Consider the following 23,328-nt stretch of genomic DNA (forward strand, 5'->3'; position numbering starts at 1 on the left):
TTTTCTCCATTTTTTCCTACCCCAGTCTTGACTTCATAGTCTCTTTACAAAGTGTCTGAAAACACAGGGACAACTAATCAACCATTAATGGCAGAATAAGCTCACTGGGCTTTTCTCAGGAAAAGAATCACAGATTGGTTTTGTATTTCTAATTGAGTTATTAGTGTGCCTATTTAAGGTCATAGGATATTGATTTGTTTGGGTGAGGAGGTTTTGTTTGTTTGTTTGTTTAGTTAGTTTGGTTTGTTTTTTTCTGCTAAATACTTTATTCTGACATTGAGGAATGTCAGAATAAAGTACTAGGAAAATTACACTTCTCTCATTTCAGTTGTTTGATACCTCTTCAGCCTCACTGCCATTTTTTTGTTACAAGTGCCAGCTATTAAATACAGTTGCAAAGGGACTATAAATTTTATTGCTGTCTGTGGAAACCTCTTTCCACACAAATATGCTCTCCAGGAATTTATTGTTCAGTGCAGAGTATCAAAAACAGTAAGTTGCTTTACCATTTTGACACTCCTGTGTTTGAAGTGGTTAATACCCAGCGAGAAAATGCCACACAGATTTAAAATGCAGTTAATGTGGTACAAACTAAATTCTAAACCTGACCAGATGCGATTTTTGGGAGGTAACCATTTTAAATCCCTCTATCCCTGTTGTTTTAAAAGCTTAATGGACTGGGGAAGATGGGTAAAGTAATTGCCAGATGTATCACCATCAGAGAAAATATCCACATCCTCCTCTATTAAGTCAATCCTACAGAATTAGCAGTGGTAACTCAGCTTTTAATTATGATACCTAGAAGGCTGTTGTAAAATACTTAAGTGAGGGCCATGTTTATGGAAAATAGAAGAAAATAAAATTATTAAGATTTTTATACATACTATGGACATTGTGTAAGCATTAGTCACCTTCCAAACACCAGGAAAACAGCAGTGAATTTGAACAGCTACATTTAAATCTAGTTTTTTGGGTCTTTTTTTTAACAGATACAGAAATTCTAGGATTAAATGAAAAGGAACCTTGTCTCTGAGACTCAGAATAACAATAAAAAGCCAACATGAATTCCTTAGGAAGGAGGCTGAGTAAAATTTCCTAACAAAATAGACACTTCTAACCTTGTACCTTTCTAATACATTCAGTGAACAGTTGAACCTAAATGATAAGCTTAGGCTTATCCCAACATGTGTTTTTAATTGTTATCCTCTTTTCACATATCCCATACTGTGTTCTTGTTCACATAAACAGGAACTAAAAATTAAGACACTCACCTTCTCGAGAGATAGTTGTAGTGTGCCAAACAAAGGATGGTCTTTCTTCCAGAAAAAAAAGCATTTATACATAGATGGATTGGATTGACTCTTGTTTTTCTCTATCTTAGCTCATGAACCCTGTGTACATTTGTTTAATATGACCTTTAATGATGTGACTAGAGCAGGAGAGTGCTGAGGACCATGACTAGGAGGAAATAGCAGGAAATGCAGCTATGGACTGCAGCTTTGTGTGAAGCCTCTGCAGCTTCTTTCATATTTTATTCTATTAAAAAATGCTCAATCCCTCTAATAAAATTCTTATATGAACCACAGTCACTAAAGTGGTTGTGGTGCTTTGAAGTTTGACTTAATTAATATAACTGTAATTTGCTTCAAAGCAAATGTTATCATTCACAGTTAAAGCTTACACAGAGAGAAAGATCTAGAAGGTGCTTTGAGACATCTTTTTTGTTACCCTTTTAGCCCTTCTAAAAAGAAGCTTCTGGTCACCCCCAAATTGCAGGCTTCAGAGAACAAAATTGCTAAATTTCTTGATGGCTAATCTCTTTCCTGGGCTTTCAAACCATAATAAGACTTTTCTTATAAATTACTATATCTTTTATGTAAGGTAAGAGCAGATTAGGAGCATCACGTGCCCTCATGTGGATTTTGCACAGCACACCCAATCAAGGCATCATTGTTTGCATGCTCTTTCTTACACAATCTTGTCTCACAGTTCCAATTTAAACGACCAGCTCTTAAAAAAAAAAAACCACTAAAGGAAACTTTCAAATTATGCTGATTAAACTAACGAGCTCGCTTATTATACTGTTTTGACAATATTTCCTTTTATTTAAGCAGTACTGCGAGGCAGCACCTCATGGGGAGCAGGCAGGATGCTCTGGCTGAAGACAGCCATGAGAGCACAGCATCACAATATGCTGATGGCTGAGCTACCTCTGCAGCTGCAGAACAGAAACTGTGACTCAGCCACAGCTCCTTCCTTGCTACTCTTAGCTTGGGGGAAGAGTGTCAATTAGCTCCTCTTATTGTCATTCGTGGAGCTGATTTTTGTCTCTTTGGATAAGCAGTTTATTGCTGCCATAAACAAGTGTTTCTCAGCTGACAAAAAAATACTCCTTCACTGAAGACAAAGTGAGCCTGTGTTTAATGTAAGTTCCCATGAAAAGTAATTTTTTAAAAGGACTCTTATTTAATTTCCCTTGGCTGTGTTACTAATAATACTATTTGATATAGCAAATAGACTCCTTCAAATTTTTCATTGAAACAGAAAAAAACCTTCCTTCCACAGCATGTATTTAATAACTGTTCTGCCCTCTTAAGATGTCATTTGGTGTCATTTACAGTCTGCTGCTCAAATCCCCTGGAAATAGTAAAGCAGGGGTTGGATATTTACTTTTCACTGGTTTTAAATAAAGCCTTGTTTAATCCCTAAGTGAAAGACTTGGCCTTCTCCTCGAGGAAAAGGAGCTGATAATAACTGTGAATGTGTAACTTCTGTGTCACTGAAAAAAGATCTTCACTACTCTCCTTAGCACCTTTTCCATTTCTTTTCCTGTAGGTGTGTAATGGGTGTGGAAAAACATTTGCTAGTCAGCCAAACTGCTGCATGATTCGACTGTAAGTAGTCTATACCAAAAATATTAAATTTTTTTGTGGCTAACCACTCAACAGTTCGCTACCACCATAAACCAGCAGCTCCTCTGCTGTGTGTTCTGAGCTGTCTTGCACCCTGGTGAGATCAGAACACAGTCGGTGGCCCAGATCGATTAAACACATTTTATTTGGAAGAGGTGTCACAGTGTCTCTCCTTTCCCAGCCTAACAGAACAGTTGGCAACCTTTCCAGTGACATAAAGAGATCTTTTGAAACCCATACGCCTACATAAGCTCCGAACATCTTTGATTTAAAGGAACCATGTTATAAAAGAGAAGAGGGTGCACATGGTTTCGTAATATTTTCCCTCTGATTCTTCTTACTCCAAAACAATTCCATCTACAAATACATTTTGATAACTTACACATTTTCATATTATCTCAAGCAGAGGGGAACTGGCATTTTTATGACCTGGGATTTGCTTGTTGGCACTTGCATTGCTGGGGAAATGCTCATTAGAACTCCAGTCAACACATTCCACTCTTTCCCAGCCTAAAGTCATCAAAGTTTAACACAGAGGCACATTTCCCAGGAACACTATTATGTCCAAAAATCTAATTTAAATTAAAAATAAAAGAGCCGGATTCAAAAATTCATGTTAAAGAAACCTCAGCATGAAATGATAGCAAATAAGAGAAGTAATTTACTAAAATTAGCTAATACCCTGTATGCATTCGTGTTCAGTGGCTGATTTTACAAGTAGAAAAGTGCTCACAGAAAGGGAATCATAAGTACAATGCAAAGTAACCATGTCCCATGGAGACTGAGTGAAAGCAGGAGGATTATTTTGTGTGTGGGCCCAAAACCATCATCCAGGGACAGTTCCAGCTGCCTTCAAAGTGTTTCACATTCAAGCAGTGGAAGGCATGCCTGTATCTATTATATTATGTATGTCTTTTTGTCTGGCTGTGTCCTGGAGTGCTCTGCAGAGTGGCTGTAGAGAGTAAATTGGTAGAGTTAAAAATTAACATTAGAGGGACAAAAAGAATTAAGAACTGTGGACAAGGGAGAAGGCAAGGATATGTTTAGGAAGAGGTTAGAGAATCAGTGAGGCAGAAAGAAAGAGGGAGACTACTTTCAGCCAGTACATGTCAAGAAGGAATGAACTAAGCAGAAAAAATGATGCAGAAAAATACAGAATAAAAAGGAGGATATAGATTAAGGCAGACCCTGAGAGAAACAGGAGAATCACCTTAGAGGATTTTGGAAACAAAACAGTAAAATTGAGTGGGGATTGGTATTTCTCTGAAGCTTTGTCTTAAAAGAACTGCTCTTAAGAAGCACCTTCTTTAAACAGACCAAGGCCACATTCTGATCGAATTTTCACTTCCTCTCATGTGTAATATCCGCTGAAACTCATGCAATTCTGTGCTTACAAAATATCAAAAATCCATCTGAAGGCTGTATGAAGCCACAAGAAATATTTTGAACTTTAAAAATTGAGACTGCAATTAACTGTTCATTTGTTTCTCAAGGAAAAGGAAACGAAATGTCTGACAATTTTGTTGATATTCTAATGGAAATGAGTACAAAAGGCAGAAGTAAAGCAATCTCTCTTAAATAAGCCTTTCATTGAACTATGTTCATTCCTGAAGCCTCCATATTCTGTCAATCCAGATTATTTTTTTTAAGCATTTCTATATAAAAATAACATTGAGTAGAAAACCCAACGCCTGCATTACCAAGCAAATGATTAACGGCCAAGGTAAAAGCAAACTCTTCCCAAGTTTGTTTCTCAAGTACCCTCAGGTTTGGACCCTTAGGAGGCAGGATGGAGCCCAGGGTGTGGGGGAAGTCAGCTGATGAGCAGTGTGGTGGTTCTGCCACTCTCATGTACTTGCCCTCAAACTGTCCTTCACTTCAGGGTTTGCAACAGCCCTCTTGCCTCATAGAAAAATATGGATCTCAATAGCACAACCAGTTCCTCCCACCAGTACAAATATGACCTTTAAACCCACATATTAACTGTGTGCCAACAAGCTTTACAGTTCTCTCGTTAAGCATTTTAATTAAAAAGATGCAGCACTTGTTTCATCTGACATAGCGCATTCAGCAAAGTACAACAGCGTAGGCACATCTGTATATTTGCATACTAGAAAAGTCTAAAAATACTTGTATAAAAGACAAAAGGTGGCTTTTGAACACATGACCCAGTCCTGGCTTCAATTATATGTTTCAGCATGAAGTATTATGATTTTGTTTTTAGCTACATGTGCGTGACTACCTAATTACAAGGCAATGCTTTTAAATGAAAGGCTTTGATTCTGGCATTAACAAAGGGGTAAATGAGGACTACCACTGTTAACTAGAATGGGACTGAGCTGGTGCAAAAGTCTCTTGAAATAAGAATCTTGCTCAAAATTTTTGTCTGTTTGTCTGTATCTGGAAGAGAAATGTGGTGAAATCCAGGTTGGCAATCTCAAACTGGCTTTTGGGATTTACACCATTAATCTAAAAGCGTGATGCTTGACTGCAAGGAACAAATGATGATGGTGTAGTTAGGCCTCTCTGTTACATGGACTCAGAACCATGTGTGTTCCTTTATACCGAGTTTCCCTGAAGTTTGTTCTAAGAAGGGAACAGAAACAAATTTTGCATTGTAATGAGTGAACTGCATTTCTCAGGTGTTTGCTGAAAAGTACAGCAAGTACATACAGGTAAATACATTTGTAACTTGCACAGTGTTCATAGAATACAGAGAAGAGCTTCTGAAGGAAGAGAAATACCCTCACCAGTGGGAGCTAATGAATTAGAATATACACTGAATGGACATAAAATTGTCCCTTCTTCTCTCAGCTGATGCTGCATTTAAGTTGCACAGCTAGATCTGTACAGAACTGTTTGATTAAGTTCATAAGATTTGTGTGTTAAATGATTCATTAGTTTAAAACATTGAAAACAATCATATTATTCTGCCAGTGTCTAATAACTTAGACATCTGAATGTCAGGTTTTTTATCTCACAACCTCTTATCTAAGGAATATTATATGTATTCTTCAGATGGACATCTAACTGTCTAATCCAAGAGAGGATGTCAGCATCTTCTTTCCTGAGACTCTGACAAAACAAAGCATATTGCAAATATTTGAATAAACAGTTTGGTTGGGTTTTTTTTCCCATGTGTTTTATCTTTTCACTTTCATCTGTAAGGTAACCACTTCTGACTGTGGTATATCTGAAATTCCTTTATTATTTATGAACATCAGTGAGCTGAGAGTATCTCTCAGGAGGGAGGGAGAGAATCAGTAGTTTAACATTTGAAGTACATCTTTCACATTCAAGATTGCAGTGGATGACTCACAGTGGGTGAATCACGTGGTTAATGTCTGGCAGTCTGGAGCATTTTTTATTATCTGAGTTCTCATGAGAATGTGGGAGGCAGCATTATGCACCAGGGCCACCCAAAACATGCACCTAGCCTTTAGACCATGAATTTTCCTTTATGAGAACTAAAAGCCTGGTGCTGCATGGGATCCCAGGTCTGCACCAGTTCTGCTGCAAGAGGTTTATGGCAAAAATCTGAAAACGCTCTTTAGGGACAACTGGCTCATTTCACTTTGCCTGTGTGTCAGTTCTGAAACGTCACTGGATTTACTTTTCTGGTTGTCACTCTGAATTGGCAGTCTTAAAGATCTATTCAAAGATGTTACTTGGAGACTTCAAGATAAAAAGCACGGGCCTACTGCAAAGCCTGCTAAAGTCAGCACAAAGCTTTCCATTAATGTCAGTGGACTTCTGATCAGAACTTAAAAATATTATTCTTTCTTACCTTTTCTTTTTATTAAAGAGCTTTTTCAAGCCAAACACTTTGGTTTGTGCTTAATTTTGAGTATCTATAAGTCTTTAAACTCCCACAGCTTGAACTCATTGTGCTTAGTATAGCATTCATTCATTTCTGTTCCATGATTTAGTGAACTACTAGAGTTGTATTTGAAAGAGATGATTTGAAGTAGCTCTCTGTGTATAAGCATGCATTTGTGCATATACTAATAGACTTACAGATCAAGCACCACTTTTTGAGCTTCTTATGAATTTTCTCAGTACCAGGATTATGGAAGTGTTGACTCCTCAGATTATTGGCAGGAAAAGGAGATCAGATAAAATTCAAAAATCATTTAAGGAGATTTAAATGTAAATGTCCATAGAGGAGTATATTGTTTGTCACTGAAAAGGAGTAAAAACAGGTTTAATTTTAAATAAGAAGTAAAGTTATAAAGCATATTCTAAGAGCTTGTTCTTAACAACTAAAAGTAAGAAAATTACATTTTGATGATTTAGCTTTTTTTCCCCCTCATGACTGTGATGAATGAAGTTGCTGTTTAAACAAGATATGTTTAATAAAAGTTTCTGTCAGGATGGATTGATGTTAATGGCATCGGTGTCATTGTTTTTCTAGATGAACAAAACTTTTTGACAGAGGAGAAATGTTTACAAGGTTTCAGTAGGAAGTCATACATGGAGTTTTTCAAAGTCTAGACATATTTTAATGCTGAATATATAATGACACAAGTGTGGCGTGGTTATAGACTGTTCTTTAATGGCAGTTCAGCTTTATAATGAACATTTAGATTTTTGTAGTTAATCTAGTATTTTAAGAGTGTTTATTCATGAAGACAAGTGAATACTGTGAAAGTGGTACATAGTATTACTACCTTGCCAATATCTCTAATTAAAATAGCAGATAATTTAGCATTCAGAAGTATATTCTTATCTGTGCATGGTAAATGTCATGATACCCCTCCAGCTGACAGGAAAACTGATGCACATATTTGTGATGTATCCAGAGTAAATCAGAGGCAGAGCTCTTAACAGCTAGCAGAAATATTTCCAGAAGCATATTTCCAGAATATATTTCTATATATTCTAACAAAAACAGAGCAATATCTTCACAGTTCATATCCATAGTTAAAACATGTAGGCAAGACGTATGAACCAATTTCCCCAAAATGACTGCCACAGTTCAGTAAAAATATTGTTTTCTGATTTAAAAAGATGTGCTCATGTAATACCAGAAGGCATTCTTTACACTGACTGCCTGAGAAATTGTCAAATGTTTTGAGTAACTTCTTTGAGCATAAATCCCCTGTCAGTAATATAACTGGCTACAGTTGTACCTCAAGCTAATAGCACTCTTGCCCACAAATGGACTGAATGAAAAATATATTAGAGGCCATTATAAAGTCCAACTTTTAATTTAGTTTCTTTGGATGGCTCGTGATAATTTGAAGTCTTTAAATCAAAAGTAGATAGCATTCTAAAAGACATTATAGCTCAACAATTATGAGCACAAAGTAAGAACTCCTGGGTGATGTTCTTTGGCCTGTGGGAGGCATGAAGTTGGAGTAGATGATGGTAATTGCTCCTTTAGCTGCCACATCTATGAATCTAAAGTACCTTTTCCACAGTCCTGAGGGGAGGGAAGAATAGATGGTCATCAAGGAACAGTGGTTTCTGTTAATGCAGCCTTCCAGCTACCATTTCTGACAGCAGTTCTCTGTACAGACATCACCATTCTGCTCTTTTCCATCAAGCATGGAAGTGATTAAAAACTTTTAGAAATACTTGCATAAGGTGATATTCAAGATATTGACTTTAGCTAAATGATAGTTAAGGTAAGTTACACCTCAATATCATTCAATCTTTTCATTTTACAACTCATCCTAAAAGTCATTTTGCTAAAGGAAGGAGACCTATTACTGCTGGTGATTTATTCAAAGGAGCTCATTCTGGTTCCCTTGGGGCTGTCTCCAGGTGCTTAAGGCATATTTCCCTAACCAATTTCATACTCTGTGAAATCTTTTCTCTCTCTTTACCTCTCTTATCAGGAAAGGATCAAATTTTCTCACCTTGAAACAAGCTTGTTCTACCCTTTTGAGCAATCTTGGGAGAGAGAGGCATCACTTAGATATTCTTACAGGTAATCAGGAAGGTAATTGCTAGATTAGCTGCCACTGCAGAGTTCTCTTCAAATGCAATCTTACTTTAAAAACAAGGGACTCCCTGACCTCTGCAAAATTAATAATGTCTAAAATCCACTTAGAAACTCCTCAGTCTTCATGTAGGGGTTTCTCAGATTTCAGCCTTTCTAGAAAAACAGGTAATATTCAAAATCTTTCCTCCCACTCATTCTTCAATCTTTGGAGCTGAGTGTGAAAGCATCTTGAATTCATTCCATTTCAGTCCTACCTAAATTCCTACCTTTGGTTTCTGCACTGCAATGCACATCTTAACCTTTACTTCTTGAATTTCTCACTTTACTGTGGATCAAATATCCCAATAAATGTGCCATTGAAGAGCATAATTAATTTAGGTAATGCAGCTGTGGCTGTTGCAACCACACAAAGTTCTAGACAGCAACTCTGCTGTAGAGCTTCACTGGATGTTTTCTGTAATGCTGCTGGGGAATTCATCTTTTATTGAACATGAATACAGTAATGAGGTCTATGCCCACATTTCTAAATCTTACTTGTGTGCAAAACTTTTTGTTTAAGGATACTTAATTTGTGATTACAGATTTATCCATTCCGGTTTATTTTCTCCCATTCCCCTTCTGTGTCCCTTACTCAAAAAAATTCCATAAGAAATTTTGTATTTATCCCCAATTTCTTCCTGCTCCATTGAAAACTCTTCCATGTGGCATCCTATAGTAAGTTCTATATCCCTGTGGGTAGTAATTCCTTTTCATTTCCCTGGTGTTCTGGAAGGAGCTTCATTCCTTGGGTCACCTTGGAGGGTTTCCCAGTGGGGATAACCATTCTGCTCAGGGGTACCCACACAGGTGTCCTTCATTCCTCACTGACCACGTTACTGGGGTTTCTCCACCTGTTGCCAGCTCTGTGACCTGGGCAGGGTCTTTATGTTTAATATGATTAACCTGTAGTGGGATAACCCAACATCAAGCAAATTTAATTTAGTATTGTAGGCAAAGCTGGGAAGGGGGAAGGGCTGTGGGATGTGGCATTAGCAATGATGGTAAAGGAGGAAGAGAGTAAGCAGTGGAGGAGGTTTATTGTGTAGCTGGGAAGCAGTACGGATGTTTTTTCTCATCCTGTAGCAACAGGAACTGAGGCAACTGCCAAGAGGCACCTAATGTCCCCTTCTGGCAGCACAAGCAGAAAGACAAGAAGTTCACAGCTTGATTCCTTGCTTTTGGCAGCTCAAAAATGATGAATACAACAGGAGTGCTCTGGAAAACAGCCTGATGAAAAGGCATAATTAGGCATCATTTACCCGTGGCAGACAGAGGAGGTATGTACTTATAGGCTTACAGCATTTTCCATACTGCATTTCTTTATTAACTCTTGGTTCCTACTGGAAAGTTTAAATTGGCTTTAAATATGCTTGGGTACCACAGTGAGAAAACAGCTGTTCTGTAAGTCAGTCAAGTGGGCTTGAATAACTGCTCAGTTAATAGTTTGGAAACGTGCTCGCAGGTTTTGAATTGTCTGTTGTTTTTCTCTTCTGGTGATGCACGAATAGCTTGAACTCTTGGAGGGAAGTATGATGAACCTATCAGGTGTGGCAGTAAAATGCTGGAGATTCAGTCCTTGCCTTGTTCCTTCAGCTGGGAAGATAAGAAAAATCTCTTTTGCCAGGAGATAAGTGAAGAGGTGCGAATGGGTGACTGCTCAGTTGACAAGTAAAATTCAGTGGAGGATCTGCTCTGTCAGTAGCTGAGGAAATGGCTGTGGCAGTTTGTCCTCTCAGTGATTTGTTGCTGCCCTCCATTGCATCCTGCACAGTAAGCAGCAGGAGCACTCCTTGCCAGAGAGTAAAGTAAGTTAAAGCTTACCTTCAGCTGCCAAGGAAAGCTGTTAAATTAGCCTTGTTGGTTCTAAACTGCAGTAGCTGAGGAGCATTTTTCTGAGCCATTCTCCTGACTCAGCTGAAGGCAGCAGCGTGCTGGTGAGAAGGTTGGAGCTTTTTAGATCAGGGTGGAATGGAACCTTCATCTCACTCGCTACAGGCCAGTGGAAGACAAACACTTCCTTCAGATCTGTCTCACCTGCAAATAATAGCCTCTCTGAATTTTTTTCTTCTGGAAGACTAGTGGGATTTACACTCTGTTATGTGATATAACTCATGGTATTTAACACAGCCTAAAGAAATTAATGTGATTTATATATTCAAATAAATGTCATTTATTGATTCGCAAAATTAGAAACAAACCTACCTAAACACAGAAGGGGGAAAAAAGTAATTTAGAACTTGTTTTTTGTCTAAATATAGATTTGATAATTGCTTTTTTTCCTTAGCCACTTCTGTATCCTAGATATCCCGGAAGAAAAAAAAAAATCACTGTAGCTGCATTTTTTTCTGACCTCCCTGTAGTAAAATGGCAGTCTACCAACAACTGTCAATTTGCAAATAAAGGTGAACAAGTAGTTCTTCAGCTGTCAGGCAGCTGATTTCAGGATGCTAAGTAAGCCTTGGGGAGATGCTGGGATGCCATGCTGTCCGTGAGGCAGCCTTGTTTAGAAATGGAGGAAGCACTACAGACAGCAAAAAGTCCCTCTGGGATTTACACCTGCTGTTTAGGGGGCTCTATCTCCTGCATCATTCCCTAAAGGAATCATATGAAGCAGTAAACTCGTAGGGTCCATCTGAGGCAGAGAAATCAGCACCTCTCAAAGGACACTATAGCATGGAAGGTTGGCTTATATGCTGTTTTCTGCCTTTTTTCTGGGATTTTGGTCTCAACATCAGTTTAGCATTAATATGAATTTTCTCAATATCACTCAAGCTGTACTGGAGGTGTTGGGGTTTCGGGACCCAATGGATGTAGGCAGTACATCTATGTGAATGGTATTCACATTTCTTGATTGACACTTTGCTGGTTCTTGCTTAGCTGGACTCTGGAGTAGCCCACTCAATCTCCTGGCAAGCCAACTAAGGCATCAGAGTGCAGCTGCTTTGAATATGTGGCTGCAGGAGGTTCACCCTGTGCTGCCCAAGGAAACCACATCCACATATCAGTAACCAAAACATGCTGGAGTCCCTGCCCAGCCTTGGAGCTGATCAGTGCAAGAGTCAAATGCTTCCAAGCACACCTGATGAACGTGTGTGCATGGGAGGATCAGTGGGCCCATATGGACAGTCCTTTCTCCCAGAATTATGCTGGAAAGCTTTTCTTCATACTACATCAATAGTGACAAACTCATGAACATTGCACTAAAAATCCCAGGGCCCCTTGTAAAATCTCTTCAGGGAATCAAATGCTGATTTTATTTATTTTTTATTTATTTTTTCTTTTTTTTTTTCCTTAGGATGTGTTCTTCCTTTTTTCACTTATGCAAAAAGAATAATGATCATAGCACTGGCACACACTTGCAGTAAATTACTATTGATTTTATCAAATCACTCAGCTGCATTCCAGTGCTCAAGCAGCTATGGGGGCATTTATTGCTTCCTATCAAGTATTCTGCATTGATGAGTGTGGTGTGCTGGGAATGGTGCTATTTACATTGTGGAAGAAAATCACTCTGAAAATATAGCCAGTTTGTTAATTGGTAAAATGTTTTCCTTACTGGCAATTGGTTCATTCCTCTCTCCACACCCCAATATCAGAATTTACTGACAGACTCTTTCAGCAAGGAGGGAGGCAGGAAATAGTAATGAAAAGAATAGATAGGTTGTCACTGTAAAAAAGAAAATTAGTCTTTCAGAATGCTGTGGAAGAACTTCATGCATTTATCTCTAGTATATGTCTCTGAACCATCAATGTATTCTACTCCCTAGTTTATAGCCTGATCTAAAGATATTTTTCTGTCTTTCTCTTTGTGTATTAAAAAGAACATTGTGTGTGTGGGGGGAGTTCAATATAGTACTTGGGTTGCACTTACTGCACTTAGAAGTGATTTAATTCCAATAATCTGAAATGACAAGTACTGTATGGGTTTTTTCTTGGCATTAATAGGATCAAATCAGAAGTGAGATATATACTGACAGAGAGGCAGGAATTAAGGATCATAAAAATAACATTTGAAATGGTTCTTAAACTGAAATAAAGCTCAAAAAAAAAAAAGTGCAAGGAAAAAAAAACCTAAGCAGTGGGAACAAAGGAAATGTCCTGTTCACTAAAAGAACTAAGGGTAGGAACAGGTGAAATAAAAATGGCAGAGAGAAACAGTGCCTGCTAAATATGAAAGGCCTCTATGCTGCTAAAACTGTATCATGCTGTATAGTTTGGAAACTTAGATAATACTTTTTGCTTTCACAAAAAAGATCTGAATAAATCAGTGGAGACTGAATGAACTTAAACAGCAGCAGCATTATTCCTTCATCCATACAGAGACTCTACAGAGGGCTGTAGGATGAAAGAGATGTAAAAAACCATACAGATGGATGCAGATTAAATTTGGAATATGATCAGATCATCTTTTATGTTCGAACATTTTAATAATTTCCCGTGTTTTAGTTCAGATATAGCATCTGACAACAGACATGATGCTAATCCCTTGTAATGAAAAGAAAATTATTCAGCTGTGTTGCTTGCTGGGAACTATTGCATCCTGCTTGTTGCATCTTAGCTCTTCCTAGGTCAGCAAATTCGTGGTAGAGCTGCTAAATATACATAAAGTTCACTTAGACTCAAAAGTAGTTCTGGATCACCTTTGAAAGTGGTGTTTTTTCACCTATTAGTTGTTCTAGGCCTGTTCCAACAGCAAATGTGAAAGAATTCAAACGGGCATTGATTCAGAGTTGCTGCCTGAAAATTCCCTCAGTATCTACATCTCTCTCCATTACCACAGCCAGGTCAATTTTCTCTCAGTGTAGAAAGATAAATGAGTATATCAATATAGCAAATATCAGTTTAAAAACTCCCATTGCTGCATTTCAGTGCCGTGCAGAATAACCAATACAGAATTGCTCCCTCGCCAGTACCTGTATTCCTTCTGGATTTCATCTGTAAGTCAGGAGTCCTTTTTGTACTGTGATTATGGAAAAAGATTTTCTTCAGGCTTGGGAAGAGCAAAGACATACCAGGAAGAGCTTGTGTTTCTCTTCTCTAATCTTGCAAAATTCTATCTCAATTACTTTTTGTTGATTTTTGGATCCTTCCTTTTTCCAGATTGTTTTTGGTAAGTCCATACAGCACTCTCTGCCTTTCTGTTCACTGCCTTTTTGGAGAAACTTTAAGTTGCAGTACTAAATAATGTGCAGCTCAGCACTAAATAAAAAAAGTATTAACGTACTGTTTCAGTCTAGATATTAAAATTAATTTTGTTCAGTTTATTTATTAATTCAGACCTTCAGCAGTGTGTTAGAATGGATTCATACGAAAAAGACCGAAATGAAACAAACCAAACCAAAACACAAAACAACCACAAAACTCAAACAAACAACTAGAAACCCAAACAAAAAGCCAAACCAAACCAACAAAAAAACCAAACCACCACAAAACAGGTCATAAACAGAAAAAAATCATATTAACTAGCAGTGAAGTGGAACTAGTCTGAGCAATTTCCCTTTGAGATGGTCTTCTGTTCAAGTAGTACAGTATTTTTCTAACTATGAAAATGTGACTATTTCAAGCACTTAAATCCTCCTGGTATTAGTCACATCACAAACCAGTTGGTCACATGTAACTCTCAAAACTGCAATAGGAGTTACACTCATAAGTCCCCCTGTATCAGTTAATGTGATACAGAGTGTATGCAGAAATCAAACAGCATGAAAGCAACAACAGCTTTTCTCAGAGTTATTGAGGTTGATTGTTAATCTTTGCTCCTAAAAAAAAAAAATTAAAAAGTATTTGCTGCAATCCAGTCAAAAAAACACTTTAAATTTGACAAAATAGGATTTACATGGCACTGTTGGATGTAAGAACCCTAGAGAAAGCATTACAGAATTATTCAGGTCGTGTGCATTTTGATGTTCTATATTTGGTTCTTTTATCTGACATCCAGTTTGTCCAATGCCACAAAGTTGGTGTCTGCTATTAAATATGGGATGCCAACACTCAAGAGAGGTACCTCTATCTGGCCTTGTCACCTCTGAGCTAAAGCCCACGGTGAAGGTGGTTCAGGTTTTCTGAGACTAAAATGAGAAATACACAGTGGTTATTTGGCATCTTTACATTTTTTCATATCTATACATATTTTCACGTGCCTATCTCAGCATCCTGATCTGCAGGGGTTTTCTTTGTTAGTTCTCAAGCTAAAGGCCTCACTTTCATACCTTGTAACCTCAAAATTCTCATCAAATTCTGTGAAACCAGAAGGCAGGCACTTGGCCTTGACAGTCAGGCCTTGGTTCAGACTCTCGGATACGGAAATTAAACATTAACGCACAAAAATTACTAAGATTTGGAGCAAGGCACTTTTCCAATACTCAGTGGAAAAAGGTGAAAGTTTATTCAAGTTCTCAGAATATTTATACATTGGAACCTATTCTTGAATATTCTGAGGATCACCCTGCAATTTTGGCACTTCTCCAGCTTTTTGTGTACCCTTTCCCTAGTTGCAATTAACCCTTTATTTCTTCATGTTGTCTTTCATCCCTACGCCAGCAATCCTTATTTGGCTTTCTTTTGCACCTCTGTGTAATTTGTCTTCTCAGAGTAAAATGGAAAGGTGTTGAAAATTACGCAGGAAATTCTATTTTCCTGACACAACTGCCTGGATGTCATCTTGAATATGTGGGTGATTGGAGGCCAGAATGTCAAAGGTATAAATGAGATGACAGGCATAAATATCCCAAGAGCTTTAGAAGGCAAGTCCTGGAAATTATGCTTATAGCAATGTTTGGTGTTTAACTCCAACGTGATACTGTAAAAGATGCTGCTTAAAGTTTAATAAAGTTACATTGTTGGGAAAATAGGCTAATGTCAAAAGAAATATTTTGGGATATGAAGAAAATCCATACATATTTTCCATCTCGGCTAAAGCAATGTTTCTAGGCTGTCAAACACTTTCTACTTCAAAAAGATACAGCCAGATAGTCCAGAATCTAGAAGTAAGTTAGTTAGTTAATTTAGTTAGTTAGTTGACAGTATAAACTGTTGATGAAACATTGGTTTGCTTTAATAGAGAAAAAAACCTACAGAAGATGGGAGATTTTTCTGTAGGAGGCTACAGGAGCTGTATGAGAACACTGCTTTTCATGTCCATTACAAGAGCTGAATTTCAGCAGCAACAAGGGATTTTGTGTTAGTAAGAAAGATTTTTGATTTCTGATTATTAGGGCTGGAATAAGAGACTGGAATCTGCATCATTGGTCTTAAACAAAAAAAAAAACCAGAAGCCAAAAAACGAAACAAAAACAAAAAGAAAAATCAAAACAAACAAACAAACAAAACCAAACAAAAAATTATCAAAAAACCAACCAACCAACAACAAAAAAAGAAACTAAAAACCCCAAGTAACAGTTTAAACAGTATCTCCTAGCAAGGACACTCAGAGCTGTCTGAGCAGCAGAGGCCTGACTTGGAGGACATTTCAAGGCCTATTTCACATTTATTTATGTAAATGTCTCTCCATTGCTTCCATAAACTCTTAGGCACTAATAGGCCTTTGTTTGCTTAATGGTTGCTCCAAACATTAATCTTTATATTAGCAGTGTTAATTCCCGCGAGATTGCTGAATAAGAAATTCAAACTTCACCACTGGCAATGATGTCACCTGATTATTCCTTGCCACAGGTTCTGGGGTGCCTGTTCTGAGCTGCTACTTCTCACAGCTCTTCAGTGGCTGCTCCAGCTCTTGTTCTAAGCTCATCATAGTCATGCATGACTGAAGTCAAGAGTCATCTAACTCATTGGGCAAGACAGATCCTGACACTGCAGGTTTACAGCACTCACAGATTTGGTGTCAGGGGGAGGTGATTGAGCCTGTTTATTATTCACATTAGATGGGTTATGACCTTTAAGCCAGCAGGCAAAATATCTTGTGCTGCTGAACTCTGTAAGGGGCTCGTTACTAAGCTCAGGTGAGAGGAGTGACAGAACAACCCCAAAAAATCAAGATGAGAGGTTAAGTGTTCAAAGTGCCCAGGTGAACAACGGAGACCATCTATGTGTTTAGGGAACATGAACAATGGAGACCATCTATGTGTTTAGGGAACCTAAATAAGATGCTTAGCACCCCAAAATGCTAAGGTATCTCAGATTTTATTGGAGTGTGTGAAAATTATAGGTTCTCAGAGTTATTTTTTAAAAAACCTTTAATTTAGGTCCCTTTATATACAGTTATATTAGGTTCCTTTATATATGAAGTGCATAAAACTAATTTTAACCACCTGACTATGAATATTTTAATAAAAATATAATTAAAAATCAGTCTACTTGCACACTTTCTGCAGAAGGGCTATATTTTTTATAGCTAGACTGTAAGAAGTTAGGAACTTTAATTTTGTGCAGTCTTCCCCTTTCAGTAGTGATCTGATAATGAACTTCTGTCTTTATGAGGAGAATAGAATTTAATATTTTTTTTAATATATCCATCATCAATATATAAATTAATCCTATTAAATTTGTGTTGTGTTCTTAGTAAAGAACAATACATCAAGCCTATCTTTGATATGCTGATAATTATTTCATTAAAAGGACATTTGTGTATTCAGCATCAAACTAGTATTTCTCTCCTTTTTATTTTCCATTTTGTTCCATTCCATGCCTAAAAAAAAAAAAAAATCCAGAAAAATATAACCTGTGAATAGAACTGTCAAAGTGTAAATTTACTTCTGTTTAAAAGCCGTGGTATTGATTTTATTATGTGTGTGAATCCAGATGGCTTTGGTTCTTTCCCTGCACAAGAATATGTTATTGGGTTGAGCTTGTTAGGTGACTGTCTGTAGTTAAAGGAAAAAAAGCTTTTTCCTGCAAAATGTCAGTGTTAGCAAAGTGCTCTGCAATGATTCTACCTAAATGGAAATGATTCATTATATCAAAATGGCACAAGACACTTTCAAAGTGATTCGATGTAAATGTCTGGTGCATTTTCTCAGCTTATGCATTGTGACAGTTGTAATTTAGGACCCCACAACTGGGGTTTTAGATAGAAAAAAGGGATTGCTTTAAATGTGTCATAAAAGATACAGTCTCACTAAAAAACCTACAGTACACAGTGGGATGTCATGCTCCCCACCTGGAAATGGAGCAGAGTCTACAAAGGGTATTTTTTTCCACAGACACCTCCAATGTCAAATTTTCTCTAATTGCAGAGCGAAATCACCTTTTATAATGTAAGGAGTAGGGGAAAGTTCAAAACTCATCTACTAAAATAGAAAAGCTTATGAAAATGAGAGAAAACTGTCACACACCATGGGCTGGGGTACCTTTGTGAAAGTTCCTTGAAAACAGGAAATATCTCTCAGCTGCCCTGTCTCTGAACTCACATTTTGCTCCTGGTGGAGATGCTGTGTGTGGTGCTGCTTTCTTTAATGCTTCTGCCACTCCTCCCACCAAGGCCATTCAGACTGGGGCACATCACTTCCTACCTACACAATATGTGGTGATAAGAGATTAATTAAATATTTTTACAAGTGTCTTTGCTAAAAAACGCACATAGGAAGAATCATATCAAAGAAATCCTAAGAGGAGAGGGGATGGAATTTGGAACTGGATATCAATATTCCTCAACACCTATTATTCCTGAATCCCAGAAACATAATAAATAGTCCACAATAGCCACATGTTGTAGGAGCAGCAGATTGCTATTTTGACTGTAGGCTTCAGACATGGAGTAAAGGGATTATTTGTTACTGTCTTGGTCATCTGTAATTTACAAATAAGTGCAAATCTCTTTTCTCTACTTGCCAGTGTATGACAGGTCTAGGTAAAATCCCATGGTGATTCCAGTATATTTAAGAAAAGGAGGCATTTTGGTTTTCCTTGATTTTGATTTTCAGGATCATAATGACTGTTGACATTTTTCACAACACCTCTTGGTGTTGAGTTGTACCTTTAGACATTTAACAGATTTGTGCAAATGGCTGCAATCTCCAGCACCCACTGAAAATGTAAATGTGGTGTCAAGGCCAGTTCAGAGTCCCAGGCAAGTACATTAAGAGTGAGACTCCAGCCAGGATGGTAGATGGGGAGGAAAGTTGTTGGCCACTGACAAAAACACTATTCCAGCAGCTCCATGGGGCTGCTCCAGCAGTGCACAGTTGGTCTCCACTGTCTCACATTCTCCACACTGATCATAAGCTTTTGAGCACGAGCTGAGCAGCTTCAGCCTGTTCTGCCGCAGCCTGTGCCGAGTACCTGTGCACATTCCCAGCCAGCATCCCCCTCTCCACCAAACACAAACCTGCTCTTTGTCAGACAGTCCCTCTGTGGCCTATCCAACATGTGCTGCAAGGGTAATGTTTTGTAAGTGAGGAGGAGAGCAAAAAACAGAGGGAAGCAAATGTCAACCAGCAAATAGAAGTGGAAACACCTGTTTGGCAGTGAGGAACAGCTGTACATGTGCAGCTGCTGCTCTCTCTCTCCACAAGCACCACGTGCTTGTTGCTTTACTTAAGGTTGACCAGGTTCTCTGTTGATCTGGAGGATTTAGTTGATGCTATTTAGAAAAGGAAACTTCTTTACCCTGTGGATTTACTCAGCTTTAATAAGAACTCCTGGGGCAAATAGCAGACCTATAAAAGTTGTATCTATTTTTTAATTTTATTTCCGCTAGAGAAGAGTTTTGAATGAAAGTTTTCTTACCACTGATCCTTCAAATAAACCATGGGTGAATTTTAGAGAATGATATGAGCACTAGATTTTATTTGGGTTTCATTGAGGATCTACATGAAGTGATTGTGTTTGTTGGAATCTATATATGATCTTTGTTTTTGGAGTTTGTCTTCTTTAGTTTTTTTTTATTAGGAATTTTTTCTCTTAGAAAATGTGGTTCCATTGCAACCTAAATGCATTCTAAGTTATTTACATAATCACTTTTATTACGATAGTTTATTCAAAATTAATAATACATCTTTCCTGCATGCCAGAAAGGTCCCATTCCTCACTCATATGTAGGCACTTAATTCCTGCTGGAGAGCATCCAGCTCACAGTATAATTATGAGCAATAGCTAAGAACCATCAAACTCTATTGCATTGAACCATGAAGGATAGAAAGTATGAGAACACAGGTTTTGTAGAGATATGAAAGCTGGAAATAATTGGCCTGCAAGCTGAGTGTAGATGCTGAGACATGTCTTAAACTGGGCAGAGTAGCCCAATCAAAAAAAGAATTAACTGTTTTTGAACTCCAGGCCAGCACTTCTAATTGTAATAACCAAAATCAGCCTGTCTCTGCATTTCTTTTTCTTTCTTTCTTGAAGTGTAGATGTGTTGTATGCCAGTAATAAGTGATTAGCTTAAAGACAAGTAACTTGTGAAAATTCAGACAGTTGAAAATCTATAGGCATCACTTAATTTTGCCCTGACATACAAAAATATAATTAGAAGTTGGGAACATATGGGATAAAAACACCAGGGCATTCAGTTCATGCGAAATTCAGCACAGATACATTCTTCTCCTGAAAAGGTAAAAAAATAAATGTGGGAGGCATTTCCTCCTGTCCTGCCCCGCTCCCCCCCCAAAAAAAAGGTCTATTACAATGGTAAAGAACAGAGTGATCTTTTGTAAAATATATTATTGGCAGCGATTTCTTCCATTTCTCTCTGCCAAGTCTTATGACAGTGTACATAAAACCAACCGTAAAAAAAAATCTTATAATTAGAGTACTCATCATCTTGCGTTAAAAATTGGTACAAAAAAATAAATCCCTTTAGTGGATAGCACTTAACTCCAGTTGACAGTAGGCTCAATCCTACATGTTTTACTCATAGCTTTAATGCTGGTGACGTCAATGAATTTTGTACAAGGCCAGCGGGGTTTGCTCCGAGGGAATAGACATAAAAAACCCCTACCTTTAAGGAAAATTACAGTATAATCCAAGTAAAATCTCTGAGCTTCCTATTAAAGAAAGGCATTGTCTTTCCTGTGAAGGAATCCTGTTCAAAGGCCCTTTTGTATCTGTATGCTTTAGGTATGCTGAAACACAATGAAATGTAGCCTCCTGTCCTCATTTTACACAGCATTTGGAAAGCACTCCTGTATCAGCATTCCTCCAGCATGCACACCTCCAGTGAAGTGTAGTGTTTGGCACAGCATCCTCTTCTCTGCATCATGCTGCAGTGATATGTCACAAGAAAATGTCCCTCTCTGACACCCTGCAACTCTACTAATTGGGGCCATGGTGTATGCTTTCCTGATTGTGGTCACTGACAAGAAAAACCTAAACTGCCCCATGGTCCCTGCTGGGAAATAACCAGAGAAAGGGAGGAAAGGAAAAGAATCCAAATGGTCTTGCTCTGTCACACTGACACAACTTTGGAGTAGCTCTGTTCATAGAGTCCTTTTGCTGACCACAGTTTATCACTGGGAAAAGAAAAAAAAAAATATGCCTTGTAGAAACATGCCTTTGCCTGAGGAATGTTAACATGTTTGAATGGACACCTCAGGAGGGCTCCTGAAGTTCAAGATCTGTAGTTGGCTCTGCTTTACCACACACCTGCAGCTCCTTGTTCTTCCCAGTGTGAGTTGCTCCTTCAGGCAGCCCCTGGAATGGTCCTCAGCTGCCTTCCAGCTGCCTGTTTGCCACCCAGCCTTGTGTGGAATGCTACCTGGCTTAAAATGCTTTGCAGGTGGAATTTAAACCCTCTTTCTTTTTTTGGCCTCACTCTAAAAGTCAACAGATGGATCTGCTCTCAGCCTTGTATCTTCGAGCATCAGCATCAAACTTTGCAACATCATGTGTTTTGAGAACACCTTTTTATTCACTTCTGTTCTTGATTGTCTCTATTCTATCCAGGCTTACCTTAAAAATACTGTTCATTCAGTAGCATATTTTCAGTGCCATTTCTTTGTCATTTGTTTACCATTTCAATAAAAGCAGGAGAAACGACCACGACAATTAACAGCATGTATTGTTCTCTAGGACAATCCTTGTAATTAGTATGCTAATTTCCCACAAATATGACCAAAGCTATATTAGCAATCAGTATTACCATATGCTTCTGGAAAGAAAACAATCATCAAACTGTTTAACAGTCTCCTGGGAAAGGAGAACAGAAGATCTGATTTTGGACAATATCATGTCTTGAGAAAATTACACCATGTCCCTGTCATATTTTTATCTATTATGGTGCTGTCTGCTGATGCATTTCCAATTGAAGAGTGTTATAATTTATCATGCAAGTAGAAGTTATAATTATGAATTATGGCTAGTTAAGTATCAGTAAGCAGCACATCAGAATCTGCTGGAAGTGGACAGAAAGCTAACCTCTAACTAAAGGTGGGGTGAGTCCTGTCAGACCTACTTGTATGTTATTATAAACCCTCAACATAAGTTGTGGGGGTTTTCTCTCTTTTTGGCAAGGAAATTTGGACAGTAATTATCGAATAAGACTTTTAAAAACCATCATTGCACTATATTCTCTCTCTACTTCTCTATATTGCAATACAGCCCAAATTTGTTTGCCATATCTACTCGTTAAAAAAAGTCCAGAAAATATCATTGGGGTTGGCATAAACATCCTTCTGGGCTTCTGTAGCCTGGATAATCTTAGATATTTTCTGCTGATTCAGGTTCTTGTGATGATTATTTCATCTTTTCTCACCCTGGAAACACACACATTTGTCATCTAAACTACGGAGTGCAAAGGCAAGCAAGGCAGTTATGCCATATGCTGAGGAATCCATGTGAAAGGAGTCTGGAAAATTGTAGCTTTGTTTGAAAGGAGGAGGCCCTTTCTAGGCACTTGGTCCCTTCCAAGTCCAAGTAATTCTCATCAAATGGGGTGGGATGGGAAATGTTGGCCTGTTTCATGTGTACTTGTTTTCCAGATTTTAGAAGGATTCTCTGCAGTTTTAAGTCTTTTCAGTTTCTCTGCTTTTTTTTATTTAGAGCAAGTTACTCTCTCAGTGGCATTAACATTCTGGCTAAGGAAGCCTAGAGGAGCAAGTTAGGCAGAATCTAAATATACAGAATACCCTTTGGCTGTGTCAGCAACTCTAGCTCTTTGTTTCTTATAGGTACATAAGACTTTCTTTCAGAGACTAACCAAAGAAAAGGCTGAAAATCTACCTTGAAAGAACATAAACTTGGAGAAAAGGCTCATAAAACCAGTCTGCAATCATGGTCTCTTTTCCTTGCGTGGCTACTCAAGCAGAATATTTTCTAGCCTTTTGTTCCTGTGAAACTGCACTATGTATGCTGAAAGCCTGGAGATTGCCTCTGGATTGGGGTGGGAGTATTCTTTCATATGATTTGATTTCTTTGTAAGAGGAATTTGAAAGGAAAAAAGAATGTACTGCAGGCCCCCAAGAGTCAAAAATCGAAAAATGCCGTATTAAAGCCGCATGAACATTTGTGTGAAAAATATACCTCCACTACAGTAGG

General features: G+C 38.0%; 1 protein-coding gene across 7 annotated transcripts in view; it reads left to right on the top strand.

Annotated features, from left to right (window-relative positions):
- SLITRK4 (SLIT and NTRK like family member 4) overlaps window positions 1-23,328 on the top strand; it is a 213,137-nt gene that overhangs the window by 137,813 nt on the left and 51,996 nt on the right. For 5 of the 7 annotated variants that reach the window (XM_017819312.1, XM_017819311.1, XM_017819317.1 and 2 more), the window contains one exon: window positions 2,836-2,894. The exons of 1 other annotated variant lie outside the window; for it this stretch is intronic. The gene's annotated coding sequence lies outside the window, so the exon portion shown is untranslated. Of the gene's footprint in view, window positions 1-2,835; window positions 2,895-10,086; window positions 10,158-23,328 lie in introns of those variants that run through there. One more of the 7 variants, XR_001875541.1, reaches the window with a different exon arrangement.

The sequence above is a fragment of the Lepidothrix coronata genome, unplaced genomic scaffold, assembly GCF_001604755.1.
Source record: "Lepidothrix coronata isolate B3197 unplaced genomic scaffold, Lepidothrix_coronata-1.0 Scaffold73, whole genome shotgun sequence".
NCBI classification, from domain to species: Eukaryota; Metazoa; Chordata; class Aves; order Passeriformes; family Pipridae; genus Lepidothrix; species Lepidothrix coronata.